Genomic DNA, 16286 nt, shown 5'->3' with positions numbered 1-16286 from the left:
AAGCATACCAAATTCAAATGAAATCAGTTGAAGCTAAACAGCGGTCTAACAAACCAGCTTCAAAGAAGATCAGTCATGGTAAGAGAAGGTTTCAGTGTAAGTTAATAGGAAATCAAGGATAGTTACTGTGGTATAACCTGCTATTTTTGGGTTAACTGTCTGTGCCCTCAAATCTAATATGAGTAGACAGACTGGAACAAAATATAATCAAACTAAACAGAGCAGTAAGACTACTGTGACTTTTAAATCCTGATACACTATTAACAATGTCCTCTGCCTTCCTTTTTTAGACAGTTCCTCCCTTTTCCCTTTCTCAGGGTGCTTTGTATATTTTGGGTCCCACTAGCTCCTTTAGTTTTTAGATTAGGGGGCCAACCTGTTATTTATCTGAGTGTCGCTAAACCTTTTTACCCCTGAGCTTGATCGTGAGCTGTACTCCTGTACTTACTAAAGTCACAAGGTTTTCCTTCCTTCCAGCTGTGTAGTTCTACACTGCCCAAACGTGTCATAGCTTTCCAATCTATCCACAGCTTCTGGATGAGTTGTCCCTATTTCTTTCTGGGTTCCTGTCACATTTAGCATTGTTTTCTCATCTTTGATGCTCAGTTTATTAACCCTCTTTCAGGTTGAGTGTACTTCCATTCAGAGCATCTTGATGGATCCTGCCTCCTAATCTGATGCTCTGCCTGTGTTTTCTTTTTTTGTTAGAGTATCAGGGCTATCTATATTAAAGATTATAGCTTACCGTCTCTGCCTCATGTCTGCTATTTTATTCTTCTGCCATTATTTGTCCACTTTATTCCTTCATTCCACTGTCTGCCCCGTTCATTGAAGTCTCTCTGTCACTGTTGCTGGAATCCTGGTATTTTTTTTCCTCTCTCTCTCTGGAATGTCCTTCAGTATTTTTTGTAGGGTTGGGTTGGTGGCCATGAACTCCCATAGTTTCTCCTTGTCTTGATAATATCTTGTTTCTCCATTAATTTTGAGAGAGAGTTTTTTTCAGGTACATCAGTCTTGGTTGGAGATTATTTTCTTTCAGGGCTTGGCCTATTTCCCCCCAAGCTCTTCTCAATCTAAGAGTTTGTGTTAAGTCTGTCATTATTTTGATAATTTTTCTTTGTAGGTAATCTGCTTCTTTTCTCTGGCTGCTTTTAATATTCTGTTCTTGTGGTGGATTTCTGGAATCTTGATTATTATATGTCTGGGTGTAGATCTGTTTTGGTTGTAGGTGGCTGGAGTTCTATATGCCTCATTTATCTGGATATCATTTCTTTTTCCTACGCTTGGGAAGTTTTCCTTAATTATATGAGTGAATAGTCTTTGCAGTTCATTTGTAGTTACTCCTGCTTCTTTGCTCACTTTTTTTTTATCCTTAAGTTATAAATCCTCTTGTCATCTAACCTTTGAATTGTTTCTTCCTGATTCCTTTGTTATTTTTAGATCTTTTCTTTCACGATCACATACCATAAATCTCTCTTCAAGTTTCAAAAGGCTAACTTTAGTTTCTGTCAAGGCATTTTGCCAGCTTTCAATGGAGTTTTTAGTTTCCTGGTAATCTCTTTGGATCTGTTTCATGTATTCTAGATTTTGTTTATATTCTTCATCAAAGGTTTCTCTTTCTTTTCTGATTTCCTCTGTTCTTCTATCTGTGTTTCTTGGCAGGGTTTATCATTTCTTTAATTAATCTTTTTTATATTTTGCCTCACTTGGATCAGAAGTACAGTTTTAAATTTGTCTATGAGGTCATGAAGGTATTTCTTTATGTCTGCTGATGCTGTATCTAATATTGCATGATTACTGCACTGGTTCTCTTCTGTATTTATCTCTCCTGGGCTTATTTTTCCAGGGTCAGTGGCAGGAGGCTTTTTAAAATTTCTGTCTCTTGTCATGTTTCTGGTTTCTATCAGACAGGTGTGTCTGGGGGGGGGTCTCTGGCCCTCTCCGTGTTGCTTAGGGTCTTTCTGAAGCATGCTGACTGGGGTTTTGCTGCCCTCCCCACTTTGCTGTTATCTGAGATATCCGAAACTCCCTCCCAGGGGCTCGGGATGGTACAGGGACACTCACCCTAGGTTGCCCAGTCCAGAGTTCAGGGCACAGTTCAGGGCACTCACCCTGAAGCTGGCTGATCATGGCAGGAAACCAGAAAGTTCTGGCTCTGTATTTTTGATTACTGTCTGAAGAGGTGTTTTCAGAAGCAGATTCTCTGGGCTCTGTTCACTGCGGTGGTTCCGTGGGGCTCTGGCCATGCGGGCCTGGCAGCAGCGAAGACATATTCACCTGCCCGGGGACCTTGGGGGTGCTCCAGCGGCGGGGTCCCACTCAGCACCAGCACCACGGGTCAGGTCCTCAAGTGAGTGGCGAGTGCGAAGGCAGTGATGCGTCCCAGCAGGTCCTGTCCTGCACCCACAACATCGCAACCTGCCCTCCTCCTCTCACCCTCCAGGACGCGGCCCAGATCTGGAGAGGCGGCAGTGGTGGCAGCGGCGGCGGCGGGGGCAGCCAGTGGGCACCAAGTCGCTCCACTCCCCCAGCCTCCGGCAGGCTCCTGGCAACATAGTCGGAGGCAGCAGCTGAAACGCGGCAGCATGGAGATGGCCTGTCTCACCAGTGGCCCGGAGGTGCTCAGGGCTGCACGGTGGCTCAGCTGGCACCGTGTATAGTAGTGTATGTTTGATTGGTTTTTCTCACCTTAGTTTCTTCTTGGGGTGAGAGAATTCTCCCTCTGTTCAGGGCTCCCCGTGCTGTATTATCCAGTCCAGCATTTTTGTAACATGCTTTCCGTTATTAATTCTCCCAGTGGTGTTTACTGCACAATTGCTGTGAATGCAGGTTATACTAAGTCCCCCAAGTCCCCAAAAGAATGCAAGGTGTATCCCTAGCCCTCCAAGAGCCAGTTCTGAGGCGAAGGAGTCAAGCAGTCACATAGACCTTGCTCCAAGTCCCTCTCTGCTGTTGAGGTGATGCCCCTGGGGATCAGGACCATGATGGCGCTCGGCCATTTTGTACCCTGCATAGCTAAGCGCAGAGAAGCTCCTCATAAATTACACTGCATGGGTGCTGAGATGAGGGGGGAGGTGGGAGGGCAGGGAGATTTCAGAAAATGTCCTTGGAGCTCAGTTCTCAAGGATGAAGAAGATCCCGCACCAGTGTGTATGGGTCCTTGCTTCAGTTATAACAGAAATTAGAACAGAGGCTGTCAGCAGGAATTTAGAGGGAAAGTGTTAATTGCAAGAATGAAGCAGGGTAGGGCTCTGACAGAGCTTAAGCCGGCCCCTAAGAGAGGAAAGTAAGAAAAGGTAGAGGACCAGATCAGTGTGAGGACTGAGGGGCACAGGTGAGGAGGGGACCAGGTCCACCCGTTAACAATGAGGAGAGGCCAGTGTCCAGGCATCATCACTTCAGGCCTACTGTCTTTGCTCCAGGGGAATTCTGCTGACTTGAGGGGCAAGTTGGTTCCCAAAAAATGACTGTGCCTGCCTGGGGCCTCTCTGCTGCCACCTTGGATGGGTGTCGGGGACTTCTGGGAACAGCTGGATGAAAATCTCTTATCCTAGTGTCTTCAAGGAAGGTGGAGTAAAATAGGTAAATTTAGGACTCACAAACGTTGTTTAGCTGGGTGTTCTCCCACACACCTATAATCCCACCTGTCTGGGAGGCTGAGACAGGAAGACCATCAATTCAAGATCAATCTGGGAAATCTAGTGAGAACTTACCTCAAAAGAGGAGGAAGAGGGAAAAAAAAGGGGAAAGAGGAGGAGGAGAGACCAACTTTGTTTGCCAGATTTTAGACAGACAAACCCTAAATGACTAACATGCTCTTACACAGAGCTAAGAAGACCTAAATGACCAACATGCTTTTACACAGCTAAGAAGAGATTGGATCCAACGTTTTACAAAACAAAGATCGAGCTTTGTTCTACTTTCATTTATCTATTGGGCATCTGTGGGACAAAATGGAGTTGAGGTTATGAGCAAAAACTGCTTTCCAGTCCCTGCCTACCGAGGAAGAAAACACAGATCAAGCTTTTCACGGTAACAGATTAAGGGCTGCTCCTCAGTCACTGGAGGTCCTGAGTCAATGTTCAGTGGTGCGCGCTGGTCCACACTGGAGCTACACACCCCCTCCTCAGCCAGACCTCCCTGCATCCTCAGCAGGGAGCAGCGACCCCATGTTCTCAGTACCTTTGGATCTGCCAAGCCCCGGTTTGACGTCCGCTCCCTCCACGTTGGAAGCCTTACAGTAGGTGGTCCCTTTACCATACCACCTCCTGGGGAAAAGATGCTAACCTGGCCTGGGCTGGGAAGAGGCTTCAGCCCTGGGAAGACTCGGGTTTTGGGGTGTTTCCTGGAGCGGCGGCTCAGGATGGGCTGTTTGGAGCACAGGGACGTCACATTGCCTGGAGTGACTGAAGGTCAGCGAGAGAACAGCAGGGGACATCTCCGCTGTGTCCCTCCCTATTGGCTCTCTCATTCAGCTCTCTGCGCTGCCCTGGGAGACACCCCGATCGTGTAGACAACCAGCAGTGAGGGAACCGCACGGCCAAGGGGGAAATTGCGTAGCCACTATAGTGTACTTCACTAGGTGGACAGTCTCTGATCCTGGGCATCTGGCCAAGCATCTTAATGTTTGAACATTGTTTAAAATCTAATTCCTCTTGTGGGACTTTGTTAGGAAAATAACCAGAAATTCACACAAGGATTTATGTTGACAGCTGAAAAGGCCACAGGTAGTACTAGTTATTACTCTGTGAAGTTACTACTCTGTGATGTGTTTTACTTTCTTCTTTATACTTTTGTGCACTGAAGTAAGAGGGGGAAATTAAGCATCAAATATGGATTCGAATCTGAACAAATGCATTTTTAGAAAACTATAGTCAGATTTTATTACCATATAAAACAGTTAAGTTTCATTATGGGACCTGGGTGGCAGGTCAGAGGTGGGGAATTGGCCTAGCATGGGTGAGGCCTGGCGTCAAGCTCCTGCACTACTAAAAAAAGATTTACCTTTAAGTGAAAATAAATGACAGACCAGGAATATAGCCCAGCAGCATAGACCTGCTCGGCAAGCACAAGCCCTGAATTTGATTCTCGATATAAAAAAAAAAGAAGAATGATAGCTCTATTTTGAATATAATTATTATCAATTTTAATAGTGTTTATCCCTGCAGGTGGAGCAGAACTAAGAGTAACTTTCGTTATCTATGTTACACATTTCTGTGATTAAAAAACTAATGAGTATATATTGCTTTCATAATCATAGATTAAAATAGAGATTTTTAAAACTGTAATTACACATGCAAGAACTACAGGCTGGCACAGAGAAATCCCAAGTTAAATTGTTACCTTGATGACTGTTGTTCTTTTCAAATTTCTTTGTTTTGTTTTGTTTTCTTTTGTTGAAATAAAGTCTCACTGTGTAATCCAAGTTGGCCTTAAGCTTGAAACCCTCTTGCCTCAGCCTCTCAAGTGCTGAGATTACAAACATTGGCCAGAACTCCGTTTACTGGGACCCGTGCTGGGATCTGGAGCGCCAGGAAACCAAACACCCCCCACCCATGGACAGCTATTTTGAAGAGAATGAGAGACTCTACGACAGCCATTGTTGACTTCCCTATTGTCTGGTTTTGAAGACCTAAATCACCTTCCTCATTCTGTTTGGATCAGTTTTATACTATGTTGTTTTGTAACAATTCTCTGTATGCGAAGACATGGATAACTATTTGGAAGAAAACAAGAGACAATATGATAGACAATGAAGATCTCAGGTCGTCTAGCTTTGAAATTTATATCTCTAAAATTGCTTTCTTATGCCCTATTTTCTTCTGTTTTGTTGTGTTTAATTTTACCCCCTTTAAAATTAAAATTAAAATTAAAAAAAAGAACTCACCACAAATTTTATTTTTTTTTTAAATTGTGGCTGATTGTGTCCAAATGAAAACTTAAAAATCAGTTTCACCACCAGAAGGTAAAGGTGGTTAAAAGGAACCAGTGCGTTAGGAAGAAACCACAGGAGAAATCAGGAAGAAATATAAAACAAATGTCCAGCTGAGCTAACAGCATTTATCCTGAAGGAAAGAATAGAAAAAGGAAATAAAATGTTTCCCATCCCAACCCCAAAGAAGCATACGGCTGACTCAATAAATTGGGTTATTATTCTTCAGCATAGAAGCCCAACTTCTAAGAATCTTACAGAAATGTTTATATGTATATGGAAAGATATATTTCTGGGCCAGGGATATAGCTCAGCAGCATAAGCACCTACCTAAGTTTGATTCCCTATACCCTCTCCCACTAAAAAAGATGTTTCTAAGGAAATTCATTGCATTTATAATAACAAGATATCTAAACACCCAATAACAGCAGAATGATAATGTGTGAGATATACGAGTACAGGATTGAGGTCCTGGCTGTGACATCGGTCAGCCCATGGATCGCCAGGTTGATAGACACAGTGCCCATAGACGGCCCCATGTGCTGTGCATGGGAGGTTCGCCGTGGTTTGCACCCTGTCAATGATGTCAGCACAAACTCTTAGAAAGACCAGAGCTGAGGATGTGAGTGAGTGGCAGAGCACTTGCCTAGCACGTATGAGGTCACTGGTTCAATTTTCAGCTGTGGAAAACAATTGAAAGAATGGATGTGATCCATTTGTACCGACCCAGGAGCACATTACACATGTGTTACTCTGGGATGCACTAGGATATAGTTCAACCTTAGCAAAACTAAATCTGTGTGTATGCACAGTACAGTGTGTGTGCGTTTACATTGATATGTGTATATGCATAGTGTTTGGGCTCTGTCTGCAAGAATATATGTCAAATCGTTAACCAGGGAAGCCTCTAGGGAAAGTGAGAGTTGAGGTAAGGCAGGAATTATATATTTGTCAGCTGAGTTAAAATTCCACTAGAGAGGAAAACAAATAATTAGCAATGCCAAGAATGCTAGCATGGGAGGTCTAAATACAGCCAAATTAAACAATTGTTCATAATGCAAAAAAAGAAGGTACAATGTCACTGCAGTGGAGAGAATGACCCTTGGAGCCACCAAGTAGGAGCTCAAACCCTGCTGTGCCGGTTACTTTTATGTGGGTTCCCTTATGTTCTGAGCCTCAATTTCCTGCTGAACTCTTTGAGGGCAAGATGAGATGGTTCTGCAAAGCCCAAGAGCAGCGTGACACTCTGTGACAGCTCCCTGCAGAGCTGCTTGATTTGCGGGCTGCAAGATCAGGATGGGTTGGGTCATATGGGCCAGAGCTTGGGGTGGGGGTGGCTGGGAAGTGTTGCTGGATGAGGCTGGAATAAAATGTCTTTGGCCATCACTTCAAGCCTTGGGAAAAGAGAACAGTTTGAAAGGAAAGCCCCCAACCAAAGAAAAAGGAATTGGCAACGTAGAGTCAGGATCCAGCTGTTTTTCCCCTTTGGAAGAATATTTTAACAAATAGGGGCCTTCGGACAACTCAGCGTGGGACCACAGCTGCAGGTGTGTGAGGCCCACAGAGCCTCTAATGGCTTGAGGGCTGATTAGACGTGTGCCCAAGATTCCATCTCACTCCAGAAGGAACGGCCATCAAGAAATCAAAACAAAGGCCAGGGAAAAAGGAACTTTCTACATTGTCAGTGGAAATGTAAACCAGGGCCACCATTATGGGAACCAGTATGGAGACTCCTCAAGAACCTAGAACTAGAAATTCCACTTGATGTAGCTGTTCTTTTAGGTATCTTCCCAACAGAGTTAAAATCATCATATACAATGATCCACGCACTCTTGTTTACAGCAGCACGACTCATGACAGCTGAATCTTGGAAATGCCCGCCTGCCCACTGACAGATGAATGGGTGAAGAAGATGTGGTATTTACACAATGGAGTACGGCTGTGCCATAAACAAGGATCACCCTGCAGCATTCGTAGAAAACTGGGTGCACCTTGAGACCATAATACGAAGGACACAAATATGCTACACAAGCATAACTGTCACATGGTTTGTTTTCTGTGAGACACCCAAAATATAAAGAGCAAAATAAAAAACAGGAAGGAGGAAGATCTTTCTCACATGGGAACAGGGATACAAGAGATGGAAGGGGGAAGGATGGGGAGAGGGAGGAAAGTGGATGGAAAGAAAAAAGAACTGAAGATAAAATATGGGAGTAAGCTTTTGCAAATGTGAAGGGGACCAAGAGGCGGAGGGAGCAGGGGGCACGAGAAGGGTGAGGGATGGAAAAAGACGAGATGCGACATCCTCGCTGCGGGCAACAAACGTGATAATAAAAAAAATAATAATAATAAGAGGAAAACAGCAGTAAGGCAGAGGGTTCCTGTGTGAACCACTGCAGGGGTAAAAGCAGGGCTTGGCAGCTTTTCCAGGCAGGGATCGAATACCAGGGGATGAGCTGGCCGAAGGAGGAAACCTCAAACCCATCCTCCTGCAGGATTAAAAGATCGCTCGTTGTCCGTGGGGCTCACCGGCACTGGGTGGGGACGTGGCTGGGGGACAGCCTTGCCCAGCGTGGATAAGGCCCTGGGGTCCGTCCCAGTGCTGGAGAAAAGTTATTAATAGGAAAGAGGACAGTTCCCAGAAAGTGTCTAATGGTAAAAACCAAACTGAAAAATTAATGATGACATAAAATGAAGCAGAGAGCAAAGTTCTCAACAAAACCGTACACAGGGCAGAGGGCCAGCCAGGAAGAGCCCAGCAGGGCACAAGCGCAGATGCCAGGACCACAGCTGTTAACCGAGCCCCCAAGATCAAGGGTGTGGACCCCGGTCAGCCCACAAAGTGTGGCTAAGGGAGCTGCTGAGGATGTCCCTGTCAGCAAACAAAGCCCTTGGTGTAAAAGCCCCAGACCCTGGGACAGGGCGCCAGGCTACGAGCTGGCTCTCAGGCTGGCTGCTTCCTGGGCTCCTGGGCCCTTGCGGCTCCCACACCTGCCCTGGGGCTCCGGGATGCCACTGCTGGGCCTGCCCAGGCCACCCAGGGCCTGCTGTGGCCGCCTGTGCCACCTTTCCCCTCTTTTGCATTTGAGCCTGGACAGCCCTATTCTTGTTTGCAAAAGGGATACAGGTGCATGACACAAAACCCTGATGGTTTGTACAGCAGAGGAATCTGCACTGTAAAGAAAGTGAGTCTTCTAACTCTCTGCCCCCAGACCTCAGGAAACCCCACAGTCCTGCAGATGTGAATGACCCGTAGGGTGGTACCTCTGCCTTCTCGAAGCTCACAGTTTAGTATCCCATTCATAGAGGAATGCAGACCCAGAGATAGTTCAAGGACTCCTGTCCCAGGTCCTCAAGAATTTATTCACCTAGACTCTGGAGAACATGGCGGACAGACAACAGCAACTACTGAACACTCTCTAAAGGCTCGGCTCAGAGGCCAGGAATGATGCGGACTAAGGAGATACGAACCAGTAGAGATATGCTCTGCTGACTCAGGAACGAACTGGGCTGAGAGAATCCAACTTGGAATACAGTCCTGGCGCTAAAATAGGAACAGAAAAATCTCGGTGTGGAGGCTCGACTCCGCGCCATTGGAAACCGCGGCTTGGATTTCCCGCCGCGCGGCGGCCGGCCACCTCCACAGCGGCTCAGCAAGGAGAGACGCGACCCCCGAGCTCTGGGAACGGGCGTCTGGGAACGGTCTCGGAAACACGACGGGCAGGAAGGAAGGCTGACTGGTGGCGAGGTGAGCGAGGAACTGACTCCCTACCGCAGTTTGACTCCAGCGGAGGATTTTCTGGGCGCGGGCAGTCCTGTAAGAGCAGGGCGCGGTGGCAACTGCAGCCACGCATTTCCCTCTCGGACGGGATTGGTGAAAGGTACCTGGCCGGAGGGACGCTGCTCGCGGACTCCCTAGGCTGGCCTAGCCCAGATCCCAGAGCCTGACGGTGGCCCGGAGGAGTGACCGACTTCCGCGTAGGCTGCCTCCTCCGCAACTCCCTGGGGCGCAGCGGTGAGCTGGAACAACTAGCCAGCGCAATTCGATCAAGCTGTAGCTGACAGGCAGGGAAGCCGGGCCTCCTGTGTAAGATTACATTTTATAAGGAACAGAAAATATGGGGAAGGGAAGCAACAAAAAAGGCTCCTCGACCCCCAATCCTGAGAATCAGGCAATAGTGGACACTGTACCAATATACATTAAGCGCCATTTAGAGAGCCTCATAGACCAATTCAGGCATGAAGTTATCAATGACCTGAAGCTAGAAGTATGCAGAATAGTTAGAGAAATGCTAAGCACCACCCAGGAAAAAGCAGATGGTGGAGTGGAAGAACAGAAAAAGAGGGGAGAATTGCTTGATGGAGAAAACAGAGAAAGCATTGAGTATGTGAAGCAGGTGCAAAGGGACTATCAAGAAATCAAGAAGTATACCCAAGACTGGCATAACAGCTTGAAAGAAACTAAGGACAGACTATCTGAATTGGAGGGCAGACTTGAAACATGGGAGAATGAAATGAAAAACTTCTTAAAAATAACAAAGAAACACACAGCAATAATACAAAGACAAGAAGATGATAAGAGGAGCCATAACTTAAGGATTAAGAACATAAAAGAAGAAGTAGGGATACAAACAAGTGAACTACAAAAGCTACTCACAGAAATAATCCAGGAGAATTTTCCTAATTTAGCAAAAGGTAAAGATACTCAAATGTATGAGGCATACAGGACCCCAGCTACCTACAACCCTAACAGAGAAACACCCAGGCATATAATAATAAAAATTCCAGAAATTCAATACAAGAACAGAATATTAAAAGCTGTAAGAGACAAGAAACAGATCACTTACAAGGGAAGACCCATCAAAATTACAGCAGATTTCTCTTCACAAACCATCAAATCACGAAGAGCATGGGGAGAAATAATTCAAGCTTTGAAAGATAATAATCTACAGCCAAGATTGAGATATCCTGCACAACTGTCCCTGGAAATTGATGGAAAAACGAGGTGCTTCCAAGATAAAGAGGAACTGGGGGAATTTGCAACCACCAATCCAACCCTACAGAAAGTATTGCAGGATATTCTAAAAAAAGAAAAATACAAAGAACCCAGAAATAGGGGCGGGGAGACCACAACGAATAGAGCAGAGACCAAAACGAAGAAGACAAACTGACAGCTACTGACAGAAAAAGAGCTCAACAGAAATGAGACAGAGAAGACTGGATGATAGGAACAGCTTTTTTTGGAGAAAATGACATCTTAATAGGTAATGCTGATTTAGTACCATCTTGTTTTGAAGTCTCATCTAGCTTTTGTTCTTCTGTCTCCAATGGTCTAAACAGGTTGTATCTTATTGGATTTTACTATGTACGATAGTATAAGAAAAAACCTTTTAAAGACAAGGAGATTATACAGAGACCATTGTTCATTTTCTGTTAGTCGATTTTAAATACTCTATAATGCTGTTATTCTCTTAAATGGATTTACATTGTTTTGATATACTTAATGCTACAGTATATGAAGTTGTACTCAAGGACTTCAGGGAGGGAGACAATATGGTAACTATCTTTGGGTCAGGATTAGCTGGTGGTGAAACACTACTCTGCTTAAATGGTTATGTTTTGATCTGCCCTGTTTCGCTGTTATGCCCTCTTTTTTTCTCAATCTCCACTCCATTATTTACTTTTTTATTTATTTTTTTTTTTACCCATTTAATTATAGGGAAAAATATAGCAGGATATAATATAGTAACCCACTTCGACCTTCTATTATCTCGATTTGAAGCCCTGTATTACTCTCACCATCTTGTTTTTGACTGAGGTTCCTATATTCTGTTTTGCTGGATAGTATCAGGTTCGAAAGTTTAGGCATCAGCTGAGAAGATAATGAGATTCATTATAACGCCCATTCTCGTTGACTTTTATCTACTTTTGAAGACCTACAATGTCTCCAATGTTTTGGTTTTGTCGGTTTTATTCTTTACGGTTTTGTTCAATTGTATTACAACTAATGATATAGGCAATTCTATTAGAAATAGCGGGAGGCATTAGGGTAACCATTGTTGATCACCTTGTATTATGTTTTTATATTATCTATTATGTCCACCCTTTTGACTTGACCGATTCTGTTCTGTTATGTCACATTTGGTTTTACTCTCTTCCAAAAAAGCAACAAGAACCGTGGGAGCAATGAAACCCAAAATGTGTAATAGTCACTGTACAAAAGAGAGGAAAAGAAAGTGCTCTAAACTATATAACTGCATGTATATTTAAAAGTATAAGATAGAAAATGATATCATAGAGTTTTATTGGATCATTGAACAGAACTGTTTGCAGTATCATTGGTGGAATGTCCACTCTACAAGCTTTAATTTTGTGACTTGAACAATTATTTCTAAGATGGCAATATGTAATCCATTAACTAGTGATTTCCTACTGCGCATTTTTTTATTCTGTAAATCTGTATAACTTGTACCCCTTCACTGTTTTTTTTTTCTTTCTTTTCTTTTCTCCTTAAATAAAAATTTAAAAAAAAAAAAAAAAAGAATTTATTCACCTAAATAGCTCTTATCATGACTGCAATCCCAGCACTTGGAAGTCTGAGGCAGGAGGATCGTCATGAGTTCAAGGGCAGGCTGTACTGCACAGGGAGACTCCATCTCAAAAAAAAGGCTCTTCTAAACTCAGTAGGGGAGGGGCTGGAACCCAAGATGCTGCCCTGCTCTGGTTTTGTTCTTATCCCACCACAGGGAAACTGCTACTTCCCCCAAACCAAGGAGGCTGCTGGGAGCAGTCGGGCTAGCCCCTGGCCCATGCTTTGAGGGCTGGCTACAGAGCTGCTCCTGTGTGTGCCAGGCGAGGTGCCAGCCGGAGAAGGGCACCTCCACAATGCAGTATGAGGCTTGGTTGTGGCTTCTAGGAGTCCCTGTCTAGAGAACACCAGGGCTCCTCTGGGTGGTTCCAAGGAGCAGAGTAAAGCAGGTGCCATCTGTGTAGCCCTGGCACACCCATGGAAGAGCATAGGCTGCTGGGTCAGGACAGGTTGAAGCCTTGTCCTTGGGAACTTTTCACATACTTTCAGGCCCCTGTGCAGACTCACAGCTCAGAGCCAGAAGTACCCTGGGACCGCCCACCCTTCGTGCCCTTCTCGGCATGGGCAGAGAGGGCCTGAGCATGTGACCGCACCATCATGGCACCATATACTAGGTTCAGAGCTGCAGGTGTCCCAGGGGTGACCCTGCGTGAAGCAGGTATTATTTATCCCATTTGAAGGATGCAGTCAAATGCTGGGAGAGGTCGGCGAGTCGCTCAAGGTCACAGACAGGTCACAGACATAAGAGGAATCTGATGCCTATCCACTTCTTCCTCCTCTGCCTCCGCCCATTCCAGGCCACAGCGAGAAACAGCCGTATCCCCAGTCAGCCCCCAGCGATGCCTGTCTCCTTCCAGTGAGGCAGTTGAAAGGGTCACCTCCTCCAAGGCCTTGGGCAGTGTCACTCACTCTGGAGCCCCATTCTGGCCCGAGCCAGGCCCTCCCAGGGCCCTGGTTTGCTCAGGGTGTGCGGTGAGGTATGGGCTCTTAGAATGTGGGCCTGGGAAGCCACACTGGGGGTGGCCAGGGAGCGCTGGCCAGAACCTGTCTGTCCCAGTGCTGTGTGGAGGCCCAGCCGCTTCCCACCCTCGGCCCCAGCGTCCAGAGGCTGAGTCACTTCATCACTCTGCCCTGGATGGTGAGTTCCTGGTCTCCCTCCTTCCTCGTTCACTGACTGGTCATTTGTTGACCTGCTGCTTGTTGATAACAGTTTTCCCAAGAAGTTCCCCAGAATCCTCAGCCCTGGAATAGACACTGTCAAGGCAGGTACCCTGTCCTACCCCACAGACAGGGTGTGGGACACAAAGGAATGACTTCATTTCAGGGTCATAAAAAGCAGACGGCACAAACCTCCCAGTGAGACAGAATGCCATATTGCTTGGCTACACAAGCCCAAAATTAATAAACAATATGACAATGACTGTATTCGAATCACTCAGAAGATAAAATTCCAAGGGTCCCGCTAACTGCCATGTCTCTGGAACTCTTGAGAATTCAAGTTTGCGTCTTCATAGCTGAGGTCATTCATTCTATGGCAAGGATTTCCTCCTCCTGGAGAGGCCAGAGCTGAGAGGAAACATTCTGCATGGTCCACCCTTAATCCTGAACCCGTATGTCTAGATGGCCCCCTAAAGCTTGAGGTGATCACAGACGGGCTTCTGGGGGGTTTGGATTACAGGGGCTTGTTCCTCTCCCTCACCGGCTCCTGCCCTCTGACCCTGCTTCCTGCCTGCCACACCAGGCTGAGCACCACTGTCCTCTGAGGTGGGCCCTGCCTCGAAGCCAGCTGCCTGTGGACTGAAGCGTGAGCCAAAAGAAACCTGTCCTTTCATGAGGAGGGGTTTTGTCCCAGTGGCAAGGGAAATCACCCAGCGCCCAGTGTTTTATTAGTGTTTGGTGAGTGGAACCCGCTGTTTCCTGGATTTGAGCTGTTGCTAGGTGGGGGGCGGGGGGGAGACAAGCTCAGTCTAGTTCATTGCCTGATAGTGGCCACTGCTCCATGGTAGCCAGGCCACAGGACCTGCAAACCCACGCCAGCTCTGTCAAGGGCTGTTTGCATCTAATCTTGGCAAAAGGCCCGGAGCCAGAGCGGAACACCAAGAGTATCCCCAAGGAAACTGAGGCCCACAGACAAAGAAACCGGGCTAAGTGTGGCATGGTGAGACCCAAGCCAAAGCTTGGCATGAGGTCGGAGAATTGGAGGCTCCTTAGTCGGGTCCTCAGCAGCCCAGCTGCCACCCCCCCATCTGAGTCCTCCGCTAACCCCCTGGAGGTTTTCCACAGACACCACATGCACACTGTGCGCTCTTGTCCAGCTGGGTGACAAGTAGATGGACATGCTCGCTGTGGGGGCAGGGCTCCGAGGCAGAGTGCCTGCCTAGCATGCGTGAGGTCCTGGGTTCACGCCCTGGCCCCACCAAAGGTAAATAAATAAAATGCTTGTACTCTTAAGCCCAACTGGTTGCATTCCGAAACGTAACTGCAGGAAATAAGTGTACAAAAGATGGGTAGATGAGGACGTCCTCATCACCTCATCAGAGAAGCAAACCCTGAGAACCACCCAGACGCCCCGAACAGTGCGGTATGCCTCGTCACGACAGTACCTCTGTACAGCAGGGTACGGTGATTAGGTGATTAGAGTGAGGGTGTGGGCAAAAGACACGGTTTCTTCAACATAATAATGGCATCTAAACCCAAACTGAGAGAACTACGCCGGATTAAAGGAGACATTAACTTATTAACCACATGGGAGGTGTTTAGATTTTTTTAAATTCTCTTTTAGTTTTTGGATTGACAGTGGCCCATGGGATCTTGTAATGTAGAACAGACTGGTCTTGAACTCACAGTGACCCTCCTGTCTTAGCTTCCCAAACCCTGGGATTATGGGCAAGTATCACCATACTCTGCTTGTTAGACCTCCACTTCAGCAAGTAAAGTGTAAAAAGGTAATTTTTTTATAATTGAGGAAAACTGATTGGTTATGATGTTATTTTTGATAACTGGGGAAAATTGATAGTTTATTAGATGATATGGAGGAATTATTAATTTCATTTGGTTGAATACTGGGAGTTATTTAGCTGGGCATGGTTGTGCACGCCTGTAATCCCAGCACTTGGGAGGCTGAAGAAGGAGACTCACCATGAACTCAAGGTCAGCCTGGGCTATGTAAGTAAATTCAAGGCCAGCCTGCATTATACGGTGTGACACAGAGACCCTGTGTCAAAAAAAACAAATAAAAAAATAGGAATTATTTAATAATCCTGATTGTTTTTACAGTCTTACAGGCAAAAATGAAAAAAGTAGGGAAAACACATTTCCATTGGGCTGTAAGTCACATACGAGTTTTATAGAGATGCCAGGGAAGAGCCAGCAGTACCTGATGTGGCCACAACCTGGGGAAGTGGTCATGGTGACCCTCCTCGCCACTCATCTCCTCTGCTTATTTGCTTACAGTGTGATAATGGGGTGCGCTACCTTGCGGAGATCTGGACACATCAAGCAGCTGACTCCCACAGGAGTGGGTCAGGGTAGACCCTGTGGGGAGTCAGCACCCTCACGGGAAGCCAGGGGCAGCCCTCCTCAGGATGGACTGGTGACCCTGCCTGGGCCTGCCAGGCTGGACGCTGCTGGGCAGCATCACCATGGCAATGGCTGTGCCAAAGAAAGTACTGAGGTCCGAGAGGCAGCAGCATCCGCTCCTCCTGGGTACTTTGGGGTACAGATGGGGGTTAATGGGGCCCCTCTGGCCCCCTCCCTATCTGCAGC

This window comes from Cavia porcellus, unplaced genomic scaffold, assembly GCF_034190915.1.
Source record: "Cavia porcellus strain 051 isolate PalLab524CR breed Dunkin Hartley unplaced genomic scaffold, mCavPor4.1 scaffold_1, whole genome shotgun sequence".
Taxonomy (NCBI): Eukaryota; Metazoa; Chordata; class Mammalia; order Rodentia; family Caviidae; genus Cavia; species Cavia porcellus.
Note: the sequence above shows the minus strand (reverse complement) of the source record.